At 35.6% G+C, this 26,615-nt stretch overlaps 1 pseudogene; it reads right to left on the bottom strand.

Annotated features, from left to right (window-relative positions):
- Positions 1–6,441: 6,441 nt before the first annotated feature.
- LOC102866884 overlaps positions 6,442–26,615 on the bottom strand; it is a 98,799-nt pseudogene continuing 78,625 nt past the window's right edge.

The raw sequence follows: 26,615 nt of genomic DNA, 5'->3' as shown, positions 1-26,615 counted from the left end.
ATACTTTGGGCATATTGCTAGGAGGGGCTATTCCTTGGAGATGAAAATGATGCTGGGTAGGGTGGATGGTTGGCATAAGAGAGAAGACTGTAAAACAGATGGATTGACATGACTGCTGCAATTGGCTATTTTTATATGTGTCAGGAAGTGTGAGGATGGCATAGGATAGAGCGGGGTTCAAATCTTTTGTTCATAGGGTTGCATAAGTCATACTTGACAGCACCTAAGAACTACATCCTGTCATCTATAGAGAACGTACAATGGGTTCAAGATGACAGATGGAATCTCATTTTTTCAGATAGATTTCAGGAAAGGTTATATAGACCTGAATGAAACACAGATTTATCATGTATGTCTTTATATAGAGGAATGCATTCTAGACAAAATGATACATTCAAAGGTCACTGGTATGAAACAGCATTTAAAAAAAGAAAACAACCACACAACTGTACACCAGTACTTCTATCTGCATTTGCATTTTGTTTAATTTCAGGAACTTCCCTACTATAATTTTAAAATACATTTCTCTGCTAGAATAAAAAACACAAACACACAAAAAAATTGGCATTAAAATATGAACTGTAAAATTATATAGATAATATACACAGGAGATTTTAAAAGAATGATTTGTACATATTTAAATTACTAGCATATGGCTAGACAAAAGTCATCACTCAAAATTGGTTACTTTATTTGTACAGAAACTATTATAACTGCTGTTGTATTTTCAGTTTATTAGTGCACACTTTCCTTCCAGTTTTCACCATACATACTTGTAATAGCCATGACATACTTCTCCAATTGTTTAGGAAATTCAAATGGAAGTCCTAAATATTTCACACTTAGCTTTTGGTAATAAATTATACAGCATATTTAAGCCAGGTCAGAGTCCATTGCTGTACATTTTTAATGTTTTCAGTTAACTCTCAACAATGGAAATTCAAACATATTCAGAGCCAAGGCCTATGACTCACACAAAGGGTGAAAAGAAAATAGATGAACTAAAGTACTAGACAGCTGAGATAGAAAGAGTGCCAAGGAGCTTTGATACAACAGCATGAAGCAAAGTACCTTCATTAATACACTACAAAGTAGCAGAATGCTGCACAAGACAACACTTAGTTTCCAAACCAAACACAACCAGAGTTTGCCACTATTGATTTTAAGTAGCAGCTGTCTAATTGCTAGAAAGCAGATACTTGAACAGTTGCTGAGATTTGCAAGTGCAAATAAGCTTTGTCACAAATGTATCTGTGTCATAGCTTCTATAGAACTGTTGAGATACACAACAATTGTGACTTTCAGTCATCAGAGTAATTGAATTTTATGTTGTATTCAGGAAATAGGTAAATAAAAAGTGGATACTGAATTAAACTGCAATTTTAAAAAAAAAGATGTAAAAATATTATTGCTTTGATATTGTTTCTGAATTTAAAAGTCAGTATAACCTAGCCTTCAAAGTAATTTATTTTAAAATGGTAATTTCTTATTACACATACAATATTTATTCTATGTATAATTTCTGGATATATCTTTGGTTATTGGATAAGTGCTTTTGAATTGTACAACATATTGAAACCTTGCCTAATACTGCACTATCCTTGTCATCCCTGCTTTGCTTAAGCCTATTGTTGTTGTCATTATGCCAATCCATTTGCTTGAGGGTCTTTCTCTCTATTTCTGACCTTCTACTTTTCCTAAAACTAACCCTTCTTAACATCATACCCAAAGTATATGAGATGAAGTATCATCCTTGCTTCTAAGGAGCACACTAATTGTACCTCCAACATAAATTTCTTTGTTTAGGATTTGGTAGACTTTGGGTTTTGTTTGTTTGTTTTCTTTTTTACAATCTATAGTATATTTATGCTCAGGTCTTTCATACATAGGGTTGCTATGAGTCGTCTACAACTAGATGGCACCAAACAACAACAACAACATAGTATATTTAATATTCTTTATTCACATCACAATTCAAAAACATCAATTGTTTTTTATTCCCTAGTATCATAATGTTTATTAACAGATACAAGTATATAAAATCATAGTATGAACAAATAAATTAAACTTAATTTTAATACTATAATAAGAGAGACCAAATAAAATTCTCACCATTTGTTTCACACCCACAAAAATCACTTTGAGAGCATTAACTATCTCTCAAAAATGCTCAATTTTGTGCAAGTAAACTATGTTGCTTTTTAAAAGACCTCTGCACTTGTCCAGGCTCAAGGATATTAAAATTCTAGCATATTAAGCCCATCACCAGAGGTAGAATTATAGGCAATATACTATTATGGCAACAACAATCAATTATAGTTAAGAATTTTTCTGTAACAACCAAATGGATGACAAATATTGCAACAACTCAAGTTTTACTAAGCAAAGTGCATTTCTACAGTATTCAGTGCCATTATTCCATTTTCTAACTTAAAACAGCCTATTGTAAATGGCAGCAAAGACGGTCCTTGCAATAGATTGCTTATGCTTGAGAACTTACGATGTAATTATTGCATGTTGGTAATACAATATCTAAACATTAAAGATACTCCTAAAATATTTGATGGTAGACTAAAATTAAGACATTACATCACAAAAACAACCTTATGCAGAAGAAAATCCAGTTGACATGTGTATGTTTTAAATATCGTGAAAAATTGCATTGACACTTCCTCCCCAGCCCATGCACAGCTTGCCTCCAGTATTAGAACTAGTTCCCCACCCCACTCCTCCAATCACCACCCTCTCCACTTTAGGCCCTTGGGCTACAGGGTTTGGACAGTGCCCTACACCTTGCAGAACCTAGTTCCTACTCCCATCTAGATTCTGTGAGCTCAGGACCTGAGAGAAATTTGAGCAGAGTGAGCTGATCTTTCCTTTTCTGGAGAGTGAGCTGCCCACCAAGATACACAAACTATGGGCCTGTTAGGCTCAACGGAAAAAGTTAAAAACCAAATTTAAAAAATGCCCTATCACAGTAATGACATGGAAGAAACAGATTACATCACAATCTACACAAAAAACAAAATAAAATTTCACCCCATAAAAGTGACCAAAACTGAGAATCACTTTATTTTCTGAATCCAGAAGTCTGATGGAATTCTCTGAAACAGTTCAAAAAAACAATTATTGAATATTTTCAATGGGTAAAAGAAAAAAAAATCAAAGAATTTCAGAATTCTACAAGCAAAAGTGAAAGGAACTTAGAAAAAACAATTCAAGACAATTCAGATAAAACACGTGTCATGTTAGAAACCCTAGAAAAACAAAAGACTACAATCCAGAATATTAATATTGGTGCCTCAGAAGCTGACAACATGCTGAAGGGACAGATGAGCAGAATAGAAAAGACAGAACTTAGAAACAGTGAAATAGAAGATTGAGCTCTCAGCACTGATCTGCTAGAGGGAAAAAACAGAGTCAAAAAGGAAGGAAAGTGAAAAAAGCCTAAGAATAATGCAAGACATCATCAAGAAGCAAAATATGCACATAATTAGAATTCTGGAACAAGAAGAAGCAAGAAAAGACATTAAGAAAGTTGTAAAAGACTTACATGAAAAACATTTTCCAAGAATAATGAATAATGAGAGAATTTACATACAAGAAGCTGAGCAAATTCCATATAGAATGGACCCCAAAAGAAAAAGAACAAGGCATATCATAATCAGATTCATCAGAGTCAAAGATAAGGAGAGCATTCTCAAAGTAGGTAGGGAAAACAGAGTATCTTATAAAAGAGAGCAAATAAGATTAATTGTTGATTTCTCAGCAGAAACCATGCTAACAAGAAGACTGTGGAAAGACATATACCAAACACTTAGATAACACAACTTTCAACCAAGAATATTGTACCCCTAAAAACTGTCCATCAAATATGATGGAGAGATCAAGAAATTCACAGGCAAACAGAACCCAAGGAAGTTTATAAAAACAAGCCAGCCAGCATTGCAGGAAATACTGAGTGAAGTCCTTCTTACAGAATGTCACAAAAAGCAGGATGGAGCAAAATAAATAGCAACAACAGCAAAAACAACATAACAAAATGATAATAAAATCTCTCAATAATTACACTGAATATGAATGGTTTTAATGAACCAGTGAAGCGATAAAGAGTAGTAGACTGGATAACAAAAAAACAAAACCCACAATGATGCTGTCTACAAGAGACACTTTTAAAAAGTGAAGATAAAGACAGTCTAAAAATCAAAGGATGGAAAAAAATACACTGAGCTAATGGTAAATATAAAAAAGCAGTATTAATCTCTGGTAAGATAGATTTCAGAGTAAAAAATATCACAATGGATAAAAAAAAGGCACTACAAAATGCTAAAATGGTCAATAGAACAAGAGGACATAACCACAATTAACATTTATGCATGAAATGATAAACCTAAAAAGCACACAAAGCAAATATTAACAGATTTTAAAAAGAAAAATAATAGACAAGTCACTATAGTAGTAGTAGACTTCAATACACCACTTTCAAGGAGAGGTAGGACTACAAGGAAAACACTCAACAAAGATGCTGAGGAATTATCAGCCAAGTTGATTTTATAGATATATACAGACTTATGCACCCCAAAAGAATATGAATATACATTCTTCTCTAGTGTATATGAAACAACCTCCAGTAGTGCTCATATATAAGGTCACAAAGCAAGTCTCAATACATTAAAAACATGGAAATAATACAAACCGCTTTCTTAGAGCACAGTGCTACACAACAAGAAATCAACAACAAAAGGACAAAAGCAAAAAACACCATACACCTGGAAGCAGAACAATTCTGTTTGAACATGAGTGGTAATAGATGAAATAAAAAAGAAATTTAAAAGTTTTCTTGAAACAAATGAAAATGAAAGTACAACTTAACAAAATCTTTAGAATACAACAAAAGCAGTAACTAGAGGTCAACTGATAGCAATAAGCAAACACATCAAAAGGGAAGGAAAAATTATAAATGATTACTTAACCAAACATCTCCAATAAGTAGGAAAAAGAAGAGAAAAAAATTTACAATCTCTAAAATAAATGAAATTATAAAAAATGTTGTTGTTATGTGCCATCGAATCACTCGTGACTCATAGTGACCATACGTACAATAGCTCTGAAATATGCTCTATCCTGTGCCAACTTTACTGTCTCTTACACACCCACCCTCATTACCATAGTCACTGAATCAATCTATCTTATATATGGTCTTCCTTTCTTTTTCTGTCCCTCCAGCCTTGAAAGATGGTGTGAGAAATATATTGAATGACCCAGAAAACATCAAAAGAAGATGGAGAGAATACACAGAGTCACTGTACCAGAAAGAATTGACTTACACTGAAAAAATTCAGGAAGTACCATATGAACAGGAGCCAAAGGTCATAAAAGAGGAAGCTGCTTTGAAGCCATTGGCCAAAAATAAGGCCCCAGAAGTCAGTGGGATACCAATTGACTTGTTTCAAGTAACAGATGCAGCTTTGGATGCACTTACCAGTCTATGCCAGGAAATTTGGAGGACAGCTGTCTGGCCAACAGATCGGAAGAGGTCTATCTTTGTTCCTATTCTCAAGAAGGATGATTCAACTGAATGTGGAAATTATCAAACAATATCATTGATATCACATGCTAGAAAAATACTGTTGAAGATTATTCAAACTCTCATTACAATCACAATTTTTTAAAATGGCAACAAAAAGAGAAAATACCCATGTTGTTGTTGTTACATGTTGTCAAGTCATAGACGACTCATAGCAACCCTATGAACGAAAGACCTGAACACTTGTATAGCTTTCATTGTTTCTCCAAGTTCATAGAGTTTCTGGAGGCAAGCTATTTCGGAAGTGGATGCCACTCCTGCTTCCAAGCTGTTTTAAACAGCGAGCTCCACCAAACACTGTCCACTGTGGATAACCATTATCACATTTAACACATCAGTGTCATACAGTTTAACATCACAGCAACCTCGAGTTACCTCTGTACAGCCAATGGACAGACCATTGCCATACCACTTAGGAGAATGTTTGACCAAAAAAAATTAAAATCAGGCTTGAGGGCTGCCAATTAAAATCACCCACCTTTGCCTTGGTAGCATAACTTTCTATCCACTAGGCCCACAGATCTCTCTCTATGTTGGTGTTGTTTTTAAGTTCCATAAAGATGTAAACAACTCATAGTGACTGTATGAATGAAAGACTAGAACCGTTGTATAACTTTTCATCGTTTCTCTACATTCATAGAGTTTCCAGAGGCAAGCTATTTCGGAAGTGGAGGTTCCAATCACAATTTAAAAAAAATAGGAATAAAAAAACTCAAACCCATAGAAACTAACAAAATGAAAACCGAAACCCCAGTTATTACAGAAGAATGAATTTTCTCAGTGGTTAGGTCAAATGCAGTTACATCATAGCAATAAATAGTATGTTTTACAAAATTTAAAGTTTTGCTGGTTCTTCAGTCAGCTTCTTCCTCTGATTCAGCAATTTCTAGCCAGGTTAGCCACTGATTCACCTAGAACAAAACCTTGCCTTTCAGCAGAAACTCTTGGGTTATATCTTCTTTCCAAGCCAAAAAAGTTTCTTCTTCAGTAATTTCCATGTCACAAAAGTAAACAAAAAAAGTCAAGAAATGTGCCTTTTGGGATGTTGCTGTTGCAACAATGCACCTGTAGATCATATAGGGCACTGACTTGTAGATCAGCATGATCGTGTAGGAATTTCTGCATTAATGGCTTGCAAGAAAGCAACAGTTGTATTTTTCTGCTTTACTTGTTCTTTGGAAGTAGTAGAGGAAGAATTGTCCTTCACTAGGTAGGTTTATGTTACTAGAAATATACTCTAAGAAGCTAATCATTAGAATGTTCCCAAGTCTTTTATCTAAATAAAGTTTGGAAGGAATGTTATTTTTAATCCATTTGCATATGGTTTGAGGGGATAGATGCAGCTTTATTTGCTTTAATATTCCTTCTTTAATTTGAGAAGTGGGAATAACACTTGGTCCCTTTCCTTACGAATCTCCAACACGCGTTCTTTATTCTGATCAATTTACGGAAGGATCTTTTGCATATTGACCTTGCTTTGTTGAAAAAGTTCTGTTAACCTTTCTGAATCTTGTAATTTAGCTAACTGCTGAAGGCAAAGTAAGTAGAGGGGAAATGGGTGCCATTTTTCAGTGGTTCTGAGATGCTCACCAGCTCTGAAATGATGGCATGAGCTGTAAATTGTGTGAAATAAGATTTCACCAAGGGGATGTCAACCTCCAGTATTGGGCACTGGTCCAATATGTTCAGGAAAGCTTGCATGAAGTTGTCACTAATGGCAATTCCTTCCTGTTTGAGTAAACTGATCCGAGAACTTTCTTTTTCTTTATCTTCATCACTTCTGTTTAGTGGCAGGATGATTACTTTGCTTAACATCTCAGGAAGCAAGTGTTTAGGAGTCCTCATTCCTCTTACACCACTGACAATCTCATTTGCATTTGTACTATTCAGACTTTCAGTCAAACAACTTTAATTTAATTAGTTCTTCCTTTGACAGTGGTGACTTTTTGCTGGTTTTGGCAGGCTTTCCCTGGATAAGTGGTGGATTACTTTTAAGACCAAGTTGAGGTGTCTGTCCCAGAGATGGTGTTTGAGTGCATGTTGGTTGTGCACTGGGAAGAATCATAGTTATCTGGGGCTGAAGCTCTTACTCAGTCTTCCTTGTTAATTGTCCAACTTTCACACGTTCAAAGCAATTGAAAATGTTATAGTTTGGTTGACGTGCATCATAATCTTTAAATTCCTTGTTCTATATACTTTGATAAGTTCTATATTAGATACCCATGCTAAAAAGAGAAAAAAAACAACTCTATAGTTATTTCTTTTTGCCCAAGTAAAAATATTTAATAAACATAAGAAATTTCACGTGAAATTAAGAATATTATTCAATCTCTCAAGTGTAACAATATAAAATTAGTAGTTTATTCTTGCTAGCCAAGATCTCATAATTCCATTTTTATTGAATTTTCTGTTAATGCATTAAGTGTTTGACATGTTACAAATATGCATCAGGATTTTGCTAGGAGAAGCATCTACAAGATAACATAATTTTCCTGTTATGGTAAACACGATCCTGGGTAGAAGGACAGGTACCAGAGGAATGTCTATTTGTGTTTCATTGACTATGCAAAGGCATTTGATTGTGTGGATCATATCAAATTGTGGCTGACTCTGAGAAGAATGGGAATCCCAGAACACTTGATTGTGCTTATGTGAAGCCTTTATTTGGAGGCAAGGATTCTGAAGCTTCGTCTGACATGCTTTGGACATGTTGCAAGACAGGATCAGTCCTTGGAGAGGGACGCCATGCTTGGGAGGGTAGAAGGACAGCACAGGAGAGGAAGACCTTCAATGAGATGGATTGATTCCGTTACTGAGATAATGGGGGTAATGGGGTAGGTGTGTCAGAGACAAAAAGATTGGCACAGAATAGAGCAGGGTTTACGGCTGTTGTACATATGTTGACTGTGAGTTGCAGGCAATTCGATGGCACATAACATGTTTAAGGAACTATTCTGTAAGTATTTTCTAAAGGAAAAGGATATTCTTAGTTAGGTTCCTTCAGAAGCAGTGCTTGAGTCTTGGATTTGAGTAGAATTATTTCACTTGTGAGATGATCCCAGAAAATACCATCAGGAACATTGTAATATGAGAACATGTAAGGAAAGAGTTAAATATGTTTTATCTCACGTCTTTGGATTCTTGAAATTTAACACTGCCTGAGTAGGGGGACCAAGGAAATCATGCCTTCAAAACTATTATTGCTGTTAATTCTGAACTCACTTATAGTTTACACTTCAGGGAATTTTCAAAGGCTGTAATTCACATGGAAAGAGATAACCCATATTTCACCTGAGAAGCCACTGGTGGATTTGAACCATCAGAGAGCTGAATCCTTCAGTTAACAGCACAACTCCCTATAGAGTGTGCTATCAGAGCTCTCTGAGAAATTGAACAGAACACATATGTCATATGTATCTCACCCAAAGGGAAAGAGAACTAGAATACTTATTTCTCTGTCACCAACAGCTTTTACTTGAGGTCTGCTCATGGGTTGTTAATTCTCTACATTTCTCACTTGTTTGGAAGCACGATACAGAGATCTCAAAATAAAAAATGTAGTTGTCTTTACTGTTTAATATACAGTTATTAAGAGAAAAGGAAGAAATCTCAGGCATTGAAATCACTAAAATTTACTGATCTCTTTGGTAAGGAGTACAAATATGACTTCTATTGTACTTTAGTCCAAATATTCTTCTACCACACTGGGATCTACACACTTTTACTGTCCATTATGAGTATTAAACTCTGACGTTTCACTTTACCTCACAAAGATTGTGAAGGACTTCATTAAAATTAATCACTTACACATATCCTTAATGTCTTTGTCTTTTTCTTTATCATACCTATCAGGAAACTAATAACTCTAGTTAAATCTAAACTCTCATCTTGTTTAGATATAGACCCACTGGTGGCTTGTGACTGAAAAAAAAAAAAAACAACAAACCAACCAAACCCCAAAAAACAAAGAACAAACAAAATAATATAATGCCATTGATGACTCTCATGAACAAAAATCTTAATTAAACCCTGAACATTGCCCAACCCTGATATTTTCATATTGCCTCAGCTCCCCACTCCAAAAATTAACCGATTTATAATGAAACTGCCCCCACAGTTTTCCTTGGAGACAAGAATTCTGAAGCTTTGTCTCACATACTTTGAACATATTATTGTTGGATGGGGCAATTTTTTTAAAGGAAAATCATGTTTGGAGATGTGGAGGAGCAGCAAATGCAAAAACAGCCCTCATTGAGACGACACAGTGACTAAAGCAATGAACTCAAGTATTCAAAAATTATAAGGGTCGCTATGAGTCATATTCAATGGGACCGATTAAAGAAAGCAGTTGCTTTTAACAATCCTCAAAAAGTGATACCTTTTTAAATGAGCTTGACTTTAATTTTTTTGAGAATATATGAAAGCAGAGAGAGAGACAGAGATAGAGAGACAGAGAGACTTGGTTTTGTAATTATCTAAACAACCAAAGAAAAGAAAAATGCATTAACAATTCTTGGTGATTAGGATGCAAAAGTTAGAAATAATGATGAAGGATTGGTAGTCAGAAAGTATGGATTTGGTAGCAGAAATGAGGCTAGAGAGCAAATGATTGTATTTTGTATACTTTATGACTTATTTGTATTATTATTGTTGTTATGTGCCATTGACTTGACAGAAACTCATAGCAAGCTTATGTAGAGTTATTCTAAATCTTACTGTCTCCTTAGCTAATCCCCCTGTCTCTGACACACACATCCTCATCACTCCAGTTACTATGTCAATCCATCTGATTCAGGTTCTTTCTCTCCTGCACTGTCCCTCCATTCTTCAGAACATGATGTCCTTCTCCAAGTACTGGTTTCTCCTGGCAACATGTCCAAAGTATGCAAGACAGAGTCTCAAAATCCTTGCTTCTGACAAGCAGTTTGGTTTCACTTTCTTCAGGACAGAACTGTTTGTTCTTTTGGCCGTCTGTGGTATGTTTAATTTTCTTCTCTAGCATCACTACTCAAAGGCATTGATTCTCCTTCTATCATCCTTAGTAATTTTCCAGCTCTTAGATGCATACCTAGTAATAATACCTAACATCATACTACTAACATCATACAAAGTTATATATACTTTTCTTTTAAGACCAGAGGCACAAAAACAAAACAACTTTTACCAGTAGAGAATTATAGAAGCATGTCCATGTACTGATCTCTCTGACAAGATGCATCTCAAGTCAAGAAAGCAAAGATTCTTACCACTTGACCAATAGGCAACATCATGATAGATGGAGAAAAGATTAAAATTGTCAACAACTTCATCTTACTTGGGTCCACAAGTAACATCCTTAGTACCAGCAGTCAGGAAATCAGGAGACATATTGTACTGGGAAAACCTATAGTTAGAGACCTCTATAAGTTATTTGAGAGTATGGTGTCAGTTTGAGGACAAAGGTACATCTAATTCAGGCCATGGTCTTTCTAATCACTTGCTATGTATCTGAGAGCTAGATAATGAATAAGGATGACAAAAGAAGAATTGATGCTTTTGAGTTGTGGTGTTGGAGAAGAGTGTTGTATATCCTGTGGACTGCCAAAAGAACAAACATATATGTTTTGGAGAAGGTGCAGCTGGAATGTTCTTTGAAGACAAGGATTATGAGGCTTTGCCTCACACACTTTGGGCATATTGCGAAGAGGAGCCATTCCTTGGAGAGGGACATTATGCTATGAAAGGTAGAGGGTCAGCAAAGGAGAGGAAGACCCTCATTCAGGTGGAGTGACACTTTGACTGCCACAAGGGGATTTAATGTGTCAAGAAGTGTGAGGATGGCACAGGATAGGACAAGGTTCAGATCTGTTGTTCAGAGGGTCACTTAGGGTCATATTCACCTGGACAGCACCTACCAACAACTGGTAAAGTGTATAGTTATGGAATATATGATATGTTAAACCAAAAGTTCAAAGATACTGATACAGCAATCACTGTTCACTTAAGATGATCACATTTGGAATTGAACCAAGGGAACCTACTACTTGGAAATGGCCACTGTTGTTAGATAACAGAGGGGATCTCCTCATTAGATGCATACATGCACCATATTGGAAGCAGTTCCTCTAATTCTAAAATGAGCCCTCTACCTCATACTGTATGCTTGTGTTTTTTTTTGTTTAATGCTGCCAATACATAATTTTAAAGATATTTAAATATGTAACAAGACAGTGAGTTTGTCCTATAAAAACTGGAAAGGAATTCTTGAATATATAAGCAAGACATATACTGAAAAAACTACTTAGATGAAAACACTGGCTAAATACTATACAAGACAAGGATCTTCAAGAAAGGAGAATCCAGAGCTTAGAGGAAATAATCAACAACCAAGGAAATAGTCCCAAATAGATAGACTAAAAGCTAATCTAGGAATTGGCAACAGGTACACAGATGAGTTACAATACTGTTTTGATCCATTGACTGCTCTGTGTTTCTTGCTTTCTGCCTTTATGAAGCATGGTGTTTACCATCTATTTATACCCTAGTGTTTTTATGGTGGGTGTATCTTGGGGAGAATCAGGTCAGTTATCTCTATATAGGAATCCAGATTGAACACAGTGACTTTCAAAGTGCTTTATCAAGGAACTGTACCATGGGTCATATTTTTACTTGTTGTTGTTGTTGTTATGTGCTGTCGAGACGTTTGTGACAAATTATGAGACCCTGGACTAGAAGCCTGAGTCTGAAGCTGTAATAGTTATATCTTGGAAAGGGGTGAATATATTTTCCATGTGAGAAAAGTTGAAGGAAATTTTAGTGAAAAGGAATACAGTATGAGTTTTAACACATCTACAAAGGGTTTGAGCCTCCCTACATTGTCAGAGTAAATCTCTCCCCATCAACTGTGCAATTTTGTAACTGTTCTTACAAATATTCCATCAATGTTGTCACTGTGTCAATCCATTTCTTTGAAGGCCTTCCTTTTTCTCTCTCTGTTATTCCAGGTATGGATATTCCATCCCCCCGCCCCCAGGTTTTATGCCACCTGGCAACATGCCAAAGTTATATGAGATAAAGTTTAACCACTCTTGCCTCTAAGGATTATGATAAAGATTGTGAGGACGGATAATGTTTTTCTTATGTATCATTGAGTTGGAACCTACTGATAGTGAGATTGCTCAGCGTTCTCGGAAAAGATGGTAGATTTCAACCAAGTCTTTCTGGTTTTCAGTATAACTCCTTACCACTAAGTCACCAAAGTTCCCTATTCATAGGATTATTCAACTGTTATCCATAGGGTGACTATGAGTTGTGGTGAACTATAAGACACCTAACAACAATCTATGAATATTGTAAAACTTGTGAGATTAGCTTTTAAAAGGTCATTTGTGGTTTCTTTTAAAGTCTGTTAGAGAACTTCAGGTACCTTAAAGAAGTTGCCTAATATGAACCTTGTGAAGAGTCCATGCACAGGGAAGCAACAAAAACACCACCAACATAGAAAGAGCTCTGCGAGCCTAGTGGATAGAAAGTTATGCTACCAAGCCAAAGGTGGGTGATTTTAATCTGCGACCCTCAGACCTGGTTTTAATTATTTTTGGTCAAACATTGAGCAGAGTGGTATAGCACTGGTCTGTCCATTTGCTGTACAGAGGTAACACATGGTTGCTGTGATGCTAAACTCTGTGACACTGATGTATCAAATGCAAAGGAAAGCTTATAAGCTAGATTCTAGAGAGAGAGAAAAAAATTAGAATGTGATTGTTTTAAGCCACTCTCAGAATAACTTCCTATGCAGTCTTAGATAAACACCATATATTCATGGAGTACTTCCTAATACTCTTTGCACTGTATTGTAATTGTCTTCTCATATGTTTGTCCTTTCTACTTTATTTTGAACTCTTTAAGGATTAGGGCTTTACTTTTTATACTGTAGTTGCTATACCTGGTAGTTTTGGTACATGCTAAGTCTTCAGTGAAAGTCTAAGGATCAAACAAATCCCTTGAAAACCCAAGAAATATAGGCATATATTTGTAAAGACAACTGCTATGCCCTTTCTTGACATGAAGCTTTCACTGAAATGTCTATCTCAGTGTTCTTTGAGATGGAAGAGACAGTGCCACTGTGTTTGGGCCAGTGTTTCACACCCTGGTCTTTAAGACTCTCCAAATGAATAACTTTAATTGTATTTTGCTTCCCATACTTTCTCTACAATTGCAGTACACTTCTGCTGTTCTAGGTTTTATGATTTTTCTCCACAGAGTTCCAAATGTCTCCTACTCTTAGCTATGAATGAATAGATAGATGCAGAGAGGCCTTCTTCCTTTTAGCCTTTTGGGCATTCATAACCACTCTTGGCAATGCAAAATGATGGCTTTGGATAGTAAAATTTTCCATGCTGTTTTCATTCCAGCACTCTTCATTATTCTATAATCCAGTTTGTTCCTATGTGAACTTCATCTATTCGTCTATTTTAGCTCTTGGATTTGTGTAAGGAGCGATTCATATTCATACTTATATCCTCTAAATCTCTCAGGATATCATTTTAGATGTGGAGACTAAGAACATAGCAAATTGCATTAAATTGATTAAAAGCTAACTTAAGTCTTATCTCCAGTAGGATATTAAACATATTGATTTCAAGAACGATCTTGTTGATACAACTTAAATAAGTAGTGAGGTATGCTAAAAAGAAAGGAAAAACACTTTACAAGAGAGTGATAAATGCTGCACAACTTAAAAAACATGGTCAGTATCACTGAGTTGTGCACGTAGAAATTATGCATTTGGAACATTTTCTATGTGCATTCTCAGAAACAATGTAATTAAAATTATTTTATACAAATTTTATATACATAAACCATCCAAAATTTGTGAATGATATTGATTTCAAAGCACATAATCACTCATATTTCAAAGGTCTTTTCATCATTTCAATCTCTCTAAATGCAAGTAAGATGCTTATTCTTCTCACACAGCCCCAACTTGTGAGTGCTCTAGTTTTGCGTTCTTCAAATAAAAACTGACTCCTTACCCCCTCATAATATAAAAATACAAGAAAAAGATTGATAACAAAATTACAAAATGGGCCAAAAATATTGAAAAACTTTTCACAGAGAACGATATTCAGATGGCCAACAGACACATGAAGAAATGCTCAAAATTACTGGCAATAATAGAGATGCAACTCAAAACCACAATAAGCCACCATCTCACACCTGTAGTAGTGGCAAAGTTTAAAAGGACAGCAAGAAATTAATGTTGGAGAGGATGTGGAGATAGAAATTATTTTACAATATTGGTGGAATTATAAAATAGTACAATGTTGCTGGAAGACAGTTTGGTATTCATTCCCTCAATAAGCTGAATATAGAAAATCCTGGCTATCCCATTGCTTGGAATATACCCCGAGAAAATTAGAAGTGAGGTACAAATGGAGACTTGTACATCCATGCTTATAGTAGCATTATTTACCATCACAAGAACATGGAAATAGCCCAAGTGTCCAACCACAATAAAATGGATTGAGAAATTATGGTACATTCACATGATGGAATACTACACATGGTGCAGGAGCAATGATTTTTTTTTTTATTTTAGGAACAATGATTTTGAAAATTACTACCTAACTTGAGAGGAACTGGAGAGCATTATGCTAAATGAACTAAATCAGTCCCATAAGGACAAATACTGTATATGACCATTATTATAAAAATAGAAAGTTAACTAGTAAAATGTGTATGAGGATCCAAGGGGGGAGGGTAGGATCAAAGGGTTGAGGATTGACGAGGGGGTAATCATATAGTTACATAATTTGATTGGTAGATAGAGGGATGGGTAACGGAAATGGAAGCGATCCAATGTGAAAGACAATATACATAAACTTTGTAAGCAAACCAGTATAAAATAAAAAGAAAAAATATATTCCAGAAATATATATTTTTAATTGCTGCTACAATGATGCCCATCCTGTTGATTTGCTTGATTTTAAAAAGAGAATATGAAATGATCACTTAACACAAATTAAATTTCTTTGATCTACACTAATATTTCATGTGACTTAATGAAAACATCTGTGTATGCAAATACTAGCAACAAATAATGATTTAGTAAATGTTTACCGAACTGTTGCCAAGTGTGTTTTTATTACCACATAATTAAATGTTCAATATTTCAGGTCTGAAAAATGAAAGAGAAAGTGAGCGGCTTAAGACTATTCACTTTTACATGTCTTTGGAGTGACCCAAGAACATAAGAAAGTAACTTATTTGGTGACTATGTAGAATTTCTTTCTTTTTTGTAGACTCATTAAAATAATCACTTTAGTAACTACTTCATTCCTTAATGCATATTAGAAAATCACTTTAGAAAAATTCTTTTAGCTTTCATAATTTGAAAAACATTGTGGAGATACCTTTATAACAATAGCTTTAATTTAAGTATATTAATCTCTTTCAATTGTTATTGAGTGCCAATTAATTCTTAACTCAATAGTCTACATCATCTGAAAAAATATGGGACTAGAAAATTACACATTCCAATCAACTATAATTACATGTCAACCAACTCAAGGACAATTAAGTGAATTAAGCTTTAAACTCAAGCATCAACTAAAAGAAAAATTTCTTTAAAGTCAGTTAAAATTTCAAGCCAATATCACTTGTTTAAAGTTTTGTTTTTTTTCAACTTTCATATTTAAGTAGTTGTTAGGTTCAAGCATAGCAATTTTATTAACAACAGATATGAATCTTGCTGCATCTTGTACCATCCTTACAGTTTCTGACACTGTAGAGTTCACTGCAGCAGTCACTATGTCATTCCATCTGGTTGAGGGTCTTCCTCTCTTTTGCCGATCCTCTACTTTTCCAAGCATGATGTTCTCCACCGAAGAATACCCTGACATAGCAATGTGCTTAATGTATCTGAGATGAAGCTTTATCATCTCTGTCTCCAAGGAACACTCTGGCTGCACTTTCTCCAAGGAATTTGTTTGCTGTCTTGTTAATCCATGGGATATCCATTACTTTTATCCAACACCACAGCTCAAAGGCATCAGTTCTTTTACTGTTAGCATTATTTATTGTCCAGTTTTCAAATGATCAGAAAGACTATGGTCTGAATTAGTTGCACCTTAGTCCCCAGACATCATTGTTCCTCAATAATTTGGAAAGATTCCTGACTACAGACTTTCCCAGTGCAATGTTTCCTGATTTCATGACTGCTGGTACCAAGGGTGTTGATTGTGAATCCAAGTAAGATGAAATCGTTAACAACATCAGTCTTGTCTCCATCTATTGTGATGTTGCCTACTGGTTCAAAGGGAAGAAATTTTTTTCCTCGACATTGAGATACAAATCATTTTGATTGCTGTATTCTTTGATCATCTGCATCAAGTGCTTCCAGTCCTTCTCACTTCCAGAAAACAAGGTCATGTCACTGTGTGATGCGGGTTATTGATGAGTCTTCTGATCTTGATGCCACATTTTTCTTTATAGAGTTCAGTTTTTCAAATAATATGATAGCATAAAAATTGAAGAAAAGAGGATACAACCCAGATGCACTTCTTTCTTAATTTTAAATCCCATAGTGAAAAGTAAATTAATAAAAGTCTGCCCACAACTAGCTGTTAGCTATATCCTTAGTATATGAAGTAGTAAACACTAGTGAAATAATTGCTGTGTTAGATAAACAGAAGTCAAATAAAGTGGCCATAAATGCACTAGTTGTTTGGTCTGTCTAATTTAGATTTTCTTTTTAAATACCAGAAACTGAAGAATTCACTTAATTGGCACCCTGATAAATGATTCTTCTATCTAATTGGGATAATTACCAAGAGGTAGGCAAGGTAAAATATATTTAAATGACTCTAACCAATTGGCTCTTTGAATATCTTTTCCATTTAAATAGTGTTATTTATGAGCTAATTCACTGTAGACTACTACTACCTTTAATTATTTAGATTCAGTTATTTTATAGTACCTTTTATATCCTTATATATGCTTGAAAATATGAGTATTGTATGTGCTTTCTATGACTTTCTTCATTTACAACAAGACTATAATGTAATGTAATGAAAATGTAATAAATCAGGAAACATTTTTCTACTAAAACTGATCACAGCCAAATTCCAAAATAAACAATTTTTTAAATGCTACTTTTAAAATCTTGTAGTAAAATGTTAGTAAATGATTCTCCTACCTAGTTATCAAAATATTTTAAGTATTTTTCCAACTTTATGCTATCATATTCTCAGTTGCAAAGAATCATGAAGGAAAGGTTAAGAATTATGATGAAGACAGTGTCTCCATTATTCTTTCTTCAACAAGTAAGATAGATGTTTTACCCATGAAAGTTATGAAGTAGAATAAAAAGCTATTCCATTTTGTTTTGCACTTTTGACATGATATAAATTTCAACGGAGACCATAGAGATTTGTAAGAAAGTAGATGAAAGCAAAGTTTCTCAAAATGAGTTTTTCCTCACAAAAGTATTACATTTTAAACTTTTCCACAACTTTGTTTGTCCTATCACCAGGATTTTGATCTACTTTTAATTTTATAGTGATTACCATCTTGCCGGGACATTTGTTAAAATGGTAACAGAACTGGAGTTTAGAATAAGGACGGAGGATCTGGACTTCAAAGTGTTTTGAATGTTGGTTTCCTGAATAGATTTGCTTGATCACAATTTAATCATTGGCTCATCCCTACTTTACCCCTGAAAAAGTTCATTTGCTTGAATAGTTTTAAGTTCAGTTCAGGTAAAATGTAAATTTATTATTATCTCGAAGTGTCTGTCACTACCTTCTGTTTAAAAGCACTGATTTATGTATGAATGCAAGCTCTCCCATGGAGTTGATTCTGAATCATAGGATAGTTTCTCTTACAATTTCTGGAGCAGTAAATCTTCATAAGGTGGAGGCTATAAATAGATAAACAAAACACTTAAGTGTTTAATGTTGCTAAGTATTATAAATCTAATTTCTTTCTCTCAGTGTTTGTTACATTACTTTCATATCATAATTTGGCATTTCTGATTTCTTGGAACCTAGTACACTGCTTGGCTTTAGTAGTAAATATCTGATGACCTTTTATTTCTGAAATTTGACATTGCAAGCTTGTTATTAATTAGTCTATCATCTCTAGGTGACGCAAACTGCTAAGTACACTACTAATTATCAAAAGGGGGTGGGGCAGCTTGAATACACTTTGCTAAACTACAGATGAAAGGATTGGGGTCCTTCTTCCAAAGATTGTATCTCCCTAGGAAAAAGATAAGCAACCTCCTCCAGTAAGATTTACAATTTTGAAAACCTCTAAAATGTTACTTATAAGCTAGTTCCAACTCAGTGGCCATGAGAGTATAGGTACACATTTGGAAGTTTGTGCTTGTAAGGGTTAGATTTGAAATACTGATTTTTTTGTGTGATTATGTTCAATTGTAAACACCAAAATTCGAATATTTTATAACTTTAAAAGTTATATTCTTTTGTAATATGTTTATCTCCCCACTTTCTAGACAACATGCTTCCTGAAACTCTGTGAACTTTGATAAATGGCGATAGTTGTAGAGGGCTTCAGGCCTTTTGTTCATAGGTTGCTATAAATCGTGCTCAACTCAAAGGCAATCAACAACAACAACAAATGTATTTTAATTCAGGAACTTTGTTGGCATAGTGGTGAAGTAGGTTTGCTAATCAAAATATCAGTAATTCAGATCCTTGGAAGAAACATAGACAATCTCTTTCTATAAAGATTTACAGCTTTGGAAACTCAATAGAAGGTCACCATGACTGGAACTCAATCTATGGCAAATTATTTCTTACATTATAATTAGATCTGTTTTCAGGAATGCTTTTGTAGGTTGTACATATTAATTTATGAACTAGAATTATGTATATGATTTTGTGTTATGAACACTGCAAGATTACTGTGAAAAAAATCAAGATAATTTCAATGCCATCATAACATTACCAGAAACTCAAATTTTCTTGTATAAAATTCAATCACAATACCCAGCCAGAAAATATTTTTGATCAAGCATAATCAGAAAATGATAATATGATCTTGTAGAAATTAATTTTTACCTAGAAAGAAATTGGCAATTTTAATCTTTGAATCTGTTATCCAATTTCTCAAAACTCTTAGGATTTTCCAAAGTTTCTTGTACACATAGAGTAAGAAACATAGCGTATAAGAGAAATTACTTTAAGCCCTCCCTCAATGGGCCAATGGGGAACATTATGATAGATGGAGAAAAGATTCAAATTATCAACAATTTTTTCTAACTTGGAGCCCCAATCAGAAACCTTGGTACCAGCCCTCAAGAAACCAAAAGATACATCTCATTCGGGAAAATCTGATGTCAAAGAACTATCCAAATTTTAAGGAACAACAGAGTCCAAGTAAAGAGTAAGGTGTACCTAATGCAGTCCATGCTTTTTTTACCCCCAACTATTTGTAAAATATCTGAAAGTTGAATGATAGAAGAAGAATTCATGCCTACAAGCTGAAGTGTTGGAGCACCAAATATTCCATGGAATGCAAAAAGAAGGAACAAATTTGTCTTGGAGAATGTGCAACCTGGATTCTCTTTAGAGGCAAGGATGGTGAAACTTCATCACATATATTTTGGGCAAGTTGTTAGAAGGCACCAGTCCTTGGAAAACAGTGCATCATGTTTGGAAAGAGATGAAGACCCTCAAACCAGATGGATTGACATAGTAACTGTAACAATGTGCTCAAGTATATCAGAGATGATAAGAAAGGCATTGGACAGGGCAGAGTAAAGACCTACTGCTCATAGGGTCACTGTGGTCAGTAGTCGACTAGATTGCCTCTGAAAACAACACCACCTACCAGGTTGTGCTGCTAACAAAGCAAGTTGTCCTGCTAACCAAAAAGTCCTGGATTCCAGAAATTCAAATCCACTAGTAGTTTCATAGGAGAAAGATGGGCAGTACTTTACAGCCTCAGAATTCCAGAAGAGGGTCAGCAATGTATTAGAACTGACTTTGGCAATGAATTTTCAGTTGGAAGAAAATGTTAGAGTTTGGTGCATATTATTTACAATATAAATATCTGGTCAAACTGTACTTATATAAGTTAGATCATTCATGAAATCTTTTAAAATTGGAGGCACTCTCATATCTTAGTCTCTCCACTGTTACTCCAAAGACTAGTCCTAATAGTTGTGATTTATAGTTTCAGAAAACTGCTGCCAGGTCACTATGAATCAGTTTTAACTCAATGAGAATGCTTTTTTAAAAAAATAAAATTAGTAAGTATTCATGAGGGGTCGTGGTACTAGGGATATTGTAGCTAACATTAGATGTATCTTGGCTGAAAGCAGAGAGTACCAGAGAAATGTCTGTGTTTCATTGATTATGCAATTTGACCATGTGGATCACAAACTGTGGCTGAATCTGAGAAGAATGGGAATCCCAGAACACTTGATCGTTCTAATGCGAAACTTATACTTGGTACAGGAGGCAGTCGTCGAAACAGAGCAAAGAAACACTGCATGGAAATTTGGGAAGGGTTTATGCCAGGGATGTGTCCTATCTTCACATCTTTTCAATCTATATGCAGAACAGATTATCCAGGAGGCTAGGCTGTATGAGGAGAAATCTGACATTAGGATTGGACGAAGATCCATCAACAGACTGCATTATGCAGATGACACAACCCTGCTTGCTGAAACTGAGGAGGACCTGAGCACTTGCTGTAGAAGGTGAAGCCTTCAATACGGATTGAGTCTCACCAGTGGGCCAATTGGCAGCATTAGGATGGCTGATGAAGAGATTGAGATTGTTCACAGCTTTAGTTTGCTTGGCTCCACAGTCAAAACTCTTGGCACAAGCATCCAGGAAATTAAAAGATGTATTGCAATGGGAAACTCTGCTGTTAGGGACCTCTCCAAAGTACTAAAGAGCAATGATGTCCCTCTGGAGACTAAGAGGCTCCTGATACAGGTCATGGTCTTTGCAATCACTTGCTATGTGTCAGAAAACTGGACAATGACTACGGATGATAGAAGGAGAATTGATGCCTTTGAGCTGTGGTGTTGGAGAAGAGTATTGAATAATACCATGGACTGCTAAGAGAACGAACAGATTCATCCTAGAGGGAGTGAAGCCAGGCTGCTCTTTGGAGGCAAGGTTTGTCTGACATACTTTGGACATGTTGCAAGGAGGGACCAGTCCTTTGAGAGGGAAGTCATGCTTGGGAGGGTGGAGAGACAGTATAGGAAAGGAAGACCCTCTATGACGTGGATTGATTCAGTGACTGCGGTAATTGGGGTGGCTGTGGTAGAGACAGTGATATCGGCGCAGGATACAGAAAGGTTTAGAGCTGTTGTACATAGGGTTGCTATGAGTTGCAAGTGACTTGACGGCTCGTGACAACAACAAAAACAACATTAGTATTTCATTTCAAACTTATATATTGAAGTATCTTGTCATGCTGCTGCATAAACAGTGACTAGCTAGACTTTTGATGAACATGATGATCATGATAATAGTAGATTTGTTTGATGAGTTCTTACTACAGACAAGAGGTATGTGTAACACAAGACCTATATTCATTTTTTTGTCATTATCTTACTTAAGGAATATATTATGACAACTCTGGTTGCCTAATAATGAGAATTTGCAGTGTAATCTCAAAGGCATGGGGATTGAATCTACCAGCTGATCCATGGGAGAAGGGTGGGCAGTCTTCTCCTGTTACTACTTTCTCTGAAAACCCACTGAAGGGTCAGCTATGGGTCAGTTCTGACTCTACGGTACATGACAACAGTAACAATAGATAATATGTTAAGTGAATTTAATAAACAGAAAACATAAAAACACCTATCTAACTTATTTCTCTGAATTTTTAATATGGTTATAGTAATTACAAAGTTCATATTCTTAAGAGACCATTATTATGATCACATACAAACTATTTTTATTTCACTTTCTATATATTAGAGTTTATATCTTATATTTTAAAGTTCACTGTTAATTGAAATATATTCCTTAGACTATTAGGGTTTAGTTAAAGAATGTATAATCTTTCAACATATTTTCATATTCAATGGTAGTATTTTATATTGGAATTCAGAAGATAAGAGACCTATGATAACAGTCACTGTTATAAAATCAGTCCTAATAAGAAAGTTAATTGTAGGCATTCCCTCAAATCAGTTAATAGGATTGTATTTTCTGCAGACATCATTAACTCAATTAGATGGAAAAATATAAACTAAATTACTACATCCTAATTACACAAAAAACAGATAAACCCAAGTAATAAAACTCTCTCTATAATTCACTCAGAATTAAGATTTTCAAATCACCAACAGTTTAAATCAAACCAAAGTAATAAGTAAAATGCCTCTAATTACATCATCTCCCTCCTAAATTTTAATAACAGAATCTCATATGAAATTTAAATTAATACAAATTTAAGATTAGCACAACATGAAACAAAACAGTTCCAAAATAAAATCTCATTATACTGACTTACCTACTTGAACAAAGTTTTATACATTAGGAAGTACCAATAATCTATCTTTACAAATGCAGTGTGTGTGTGTGTGTGTGTGTGTGTTGCTTTGAGATACTATGTTCTCGTTCTCATTAGGGACATGCAAATTCCATTTTCCTGTTATACCTAAATACTTTCCAGCATAAGCTGTCTTCCTTAAACTCTTGTATCCATGATTATTTGGCTTTTTAGGGAGTTAACAGGTTACAATTTTGGCTAGAGACAGTATATATTCTCAACCAGGGCAATTTCTTAATAGGTCATGTCCTGTGCCGTCCTCACCATCTCTGATAAACTTGAGTCCATGGTTGCAGTCACCATGTCAATCCAACTCTGAGGACTTTCCTTTCTTCCATTGACTCTCCACCTTTCCAAGCATGATATTCCTTTCCAAGGAAAAGCCTCTCCTAGCAGCATGTCCAAAGTATAGAGAGAAAGCTTTGACATCTTTCAAGCAGAACTCTGCACTTTTTCCATATAACTATTCATTCTTTGGTAGTCCATGGAATATTCAGTACTCTTCTCCAACATTACAACGGATGAGTTCTCCTTCTGCATTCTTATTCCTTTTCTCTCTCTCAGATACATAACAAGTGATTTAAAAGACCATTACCTGAATCAGGTGCACCTTGGATAGCAGGGTTTCCCAAAGCAATATGTCTCATTACCTTTTGACTACTGATCTCAAGGATATGATTGTGGATCCAGGTAAGATGGCATCATTGATACTTTTTCAATTTTGTGTCCATCTTTCATGCAATCCTTATTGGCCCAGTGGTAAGAACCTAAGTTTTCTTGATTTTGAGATATGATGCTTGCTGAAATCTGTAATCTTTGATCATCCACAGCAAGCTCTTAAGGTCCTACTCATATTCAGAAAGCAAGTTTCTGTCCTGTGCGTAATGCAGAGAGTTGATTATTCTTCCTCCAATTCTGATGCCACATTCTTCTGCATTGAGTCCAGTCTATGACCTATGTGGACAGCATATGGGTTGAATAGGCATGGAGAAAAGATGCAATGCATACCTTTTCTGATTTTAAACCATATAGTTCCCTTATTCTACTTGGGCAATGGCTTCTTAGAATAGGTATAGATTTCATATAAGGACAGTTAAGTCTTCTGGAATTCCCATTCTTCTTGATGTTATCCATAGTTGTTCTTGATCCTACAAAAGGAACAGATGCTATATGGGGAAGGACAAGTCTTTTTTAAACCAACTCTATTCAGGGAAATTGTCTCCATCAATAAAAAGTGACCCAATAGTGTGGATAGTACAGATAAATATTATTAATATAGAACAATATGATTAATATAATATACAAGCAAGATTTTGCTGAAAATTATCAAAAAAATTACCAGAGCTGCATGTCAACTGAGAACTGCCAGATGTGCAGGCTGGTTTTAGAAGCAGCTGTGGTACTAACAATAGTATAGCTAATGTCAGATGGATCTTGGCTGAAAGCCCAGAGTAACAAAGGAATGTCCACCTATGTTTTATTGACTATGAAGAAACATTTGACTGCAGATCACAATGAACTGAGACTCACTCTGAAAAGAATGGGAATCCCAGAGCCCTTCATTGTGCTTATGCGAAACCAATATGTGGACTAGGAGGCAGTGGTCAGAACAGAGCAAGGAGACACTGCATAGTTCAAAATCAAGAAGGGTGTACACGAGGGAAGTATTGTTCCGATGCCTTTCAATCTAAATGCAGAACAAATCATACAGGAGGCTGAGCTCTGTGAGGAGGAATGTAGCATCAGGGTTGGAGAAAGACTCCTCAACAATCTACATTATGCAGATGGCACAACCCTGATTGCTGAAACTGAGGAGGACCTGAAACACTTGCTACAGAAGATCAAAGACTGCAGCCTTTAATATGGATTAAAGCTTAAATCAAGAAAACAAAGATTCTCACCATTGGGCCAATTGGCAGCACCATTATGGATGGTGAAGAGATTGAAATTTTAAACAGCTTTAGTTTGCTTAGATCCACAATCAATACTCTTGGTACCAGCAGCCAGGAAACGAAGAGGCAGATTGCACTGGGAAAGTCTGTTGCTACGTACCTCTTTAGAGGACTGAAGAGCAACTATGTCAGTCTGGAGACTAAGTTGCATCTGATCCAGGCCATAGTTTTCACAATTGCTTGCTATGCATTAGAGAACTGAACAGTGACAAGGGATGATAGAAAGAGAACTGATGCCTTTGAGCTGCGGTGCTGGAGAAGATTTTTGAATGTACCATGGACTGCCAGGAAAACAAACAGGTTTGTCTTAGAGAGGATGAAGCCAGCCTGCTCCTTGCAGGCAAAAATTCTGAGGTTTCCTCTGACCCATTTTGGGCATATTGTAGGGAGAGACTGGTCCTTGGAGAGGGACATCATGCTTGGAAGGGTGAAGGGATGGAGAAAGAGAGGAAGACCATCAATGAGATGAATTGATACAATGACTGGAGTAATGAGAGTAGATGTGTTAGAGACAGTAAAGTTGGCACAGGATAGAGCAGGTTTCAAGGCAGCTCTAAATAGTGTCACTATGAGTCGCAAGCAACTTGATAGCACATAACAGCAACAACGTTATTAATATCACACATACACAAAATACTGCTGAAGATTATTTTTAAAAATGGCTGAAACAATATTTTGACAGAAATATAACTATCAGAAATACAACCTAGGTTTAGAAGAGCCTGTAGCACTAGGTAGATCATTACCAATGGTCTTGGCCAAAAAGCTAAGAGTATCAGAGGAGTATCTCTCTGTGTTGGATTGATTATGCAAATGCATTTGATTGTGTGGATCACAATGAATTGTGGCTAACCTTCAGAAGAATGGGAATCCCAAGAACAGATTGTGCTCATGCAAATTCTGTGCTTGAATCAAGAGGAAATCGTCAGAACAGAGGAAAGAAACACTGAATGTTTCAAAATCAGAAAAGGAGTATCTCAGGGATGTATCTTCTCAATCAGTATGTAGAACAGATTGTCTAAGAGCCTGGACTTTATAAGGAGGATTGTAGTGTCAGAATTGAAGGAAACTTAATGACCAACCTGCATTATGCAGATGACACAAACTTACTTGCAAAAACTGAGGAGGGCCTGAAGCATTTGCTGCAGAGGTCAAGTAATGCAGTCTGCAATATAGATTGAAGCTCAATAGTAAGAAAACAAAGATTCTCACTATTAGGTCATTTGTCAGCATCATGAGAGATGGAGAAGAGATTGAAATTGTTAGCAATTTCAGTTTGATATGTTCCACAATCAATACTTTTGGCACTAAAAGTCAAGAAATCAAAAGACTAATTGAATCAACTTCAAGGAATGTGTCCATTTCCTCTGTTGTTGTTGTTAAGTGCCATCGAGTCGCAGGCGACTCATAGTGACCCTATGAAGGAGAGTCCTCAATGCTTGAGTGCCCTTCATCCTCTCTCCAGGTTCATAGGGTTTCTGGAGGCAAGCTATTATGGAAGTGGATGCCACTCCTCCTTCCAAGCTTGTTTTAATAGGGGAGGTCCA

The sequence above is a fragment of the Elephantulus edwardii genome, unplaced genomic scaffold (genome assembly GCF_000299155.1).
Source record: "Elephantulus edwardii isolate Elephantulus edwardi_28Jun2011 unplaced genomic scaffold, EleEdw1.0 scaffold00069, whole genome shotgun sequence".
In the NCBI taxonomy this organism is placed as follows: domain Eukaryota; kingdom Metazoa; phylum Chordata; class Mammalia; order Macroscelidea; family Macroscelididae; genus Elephantulus; species Elephantulus edwardii.
This window is presented reverse-complemented; position numbering and strand designations above follow the sequence as displayed.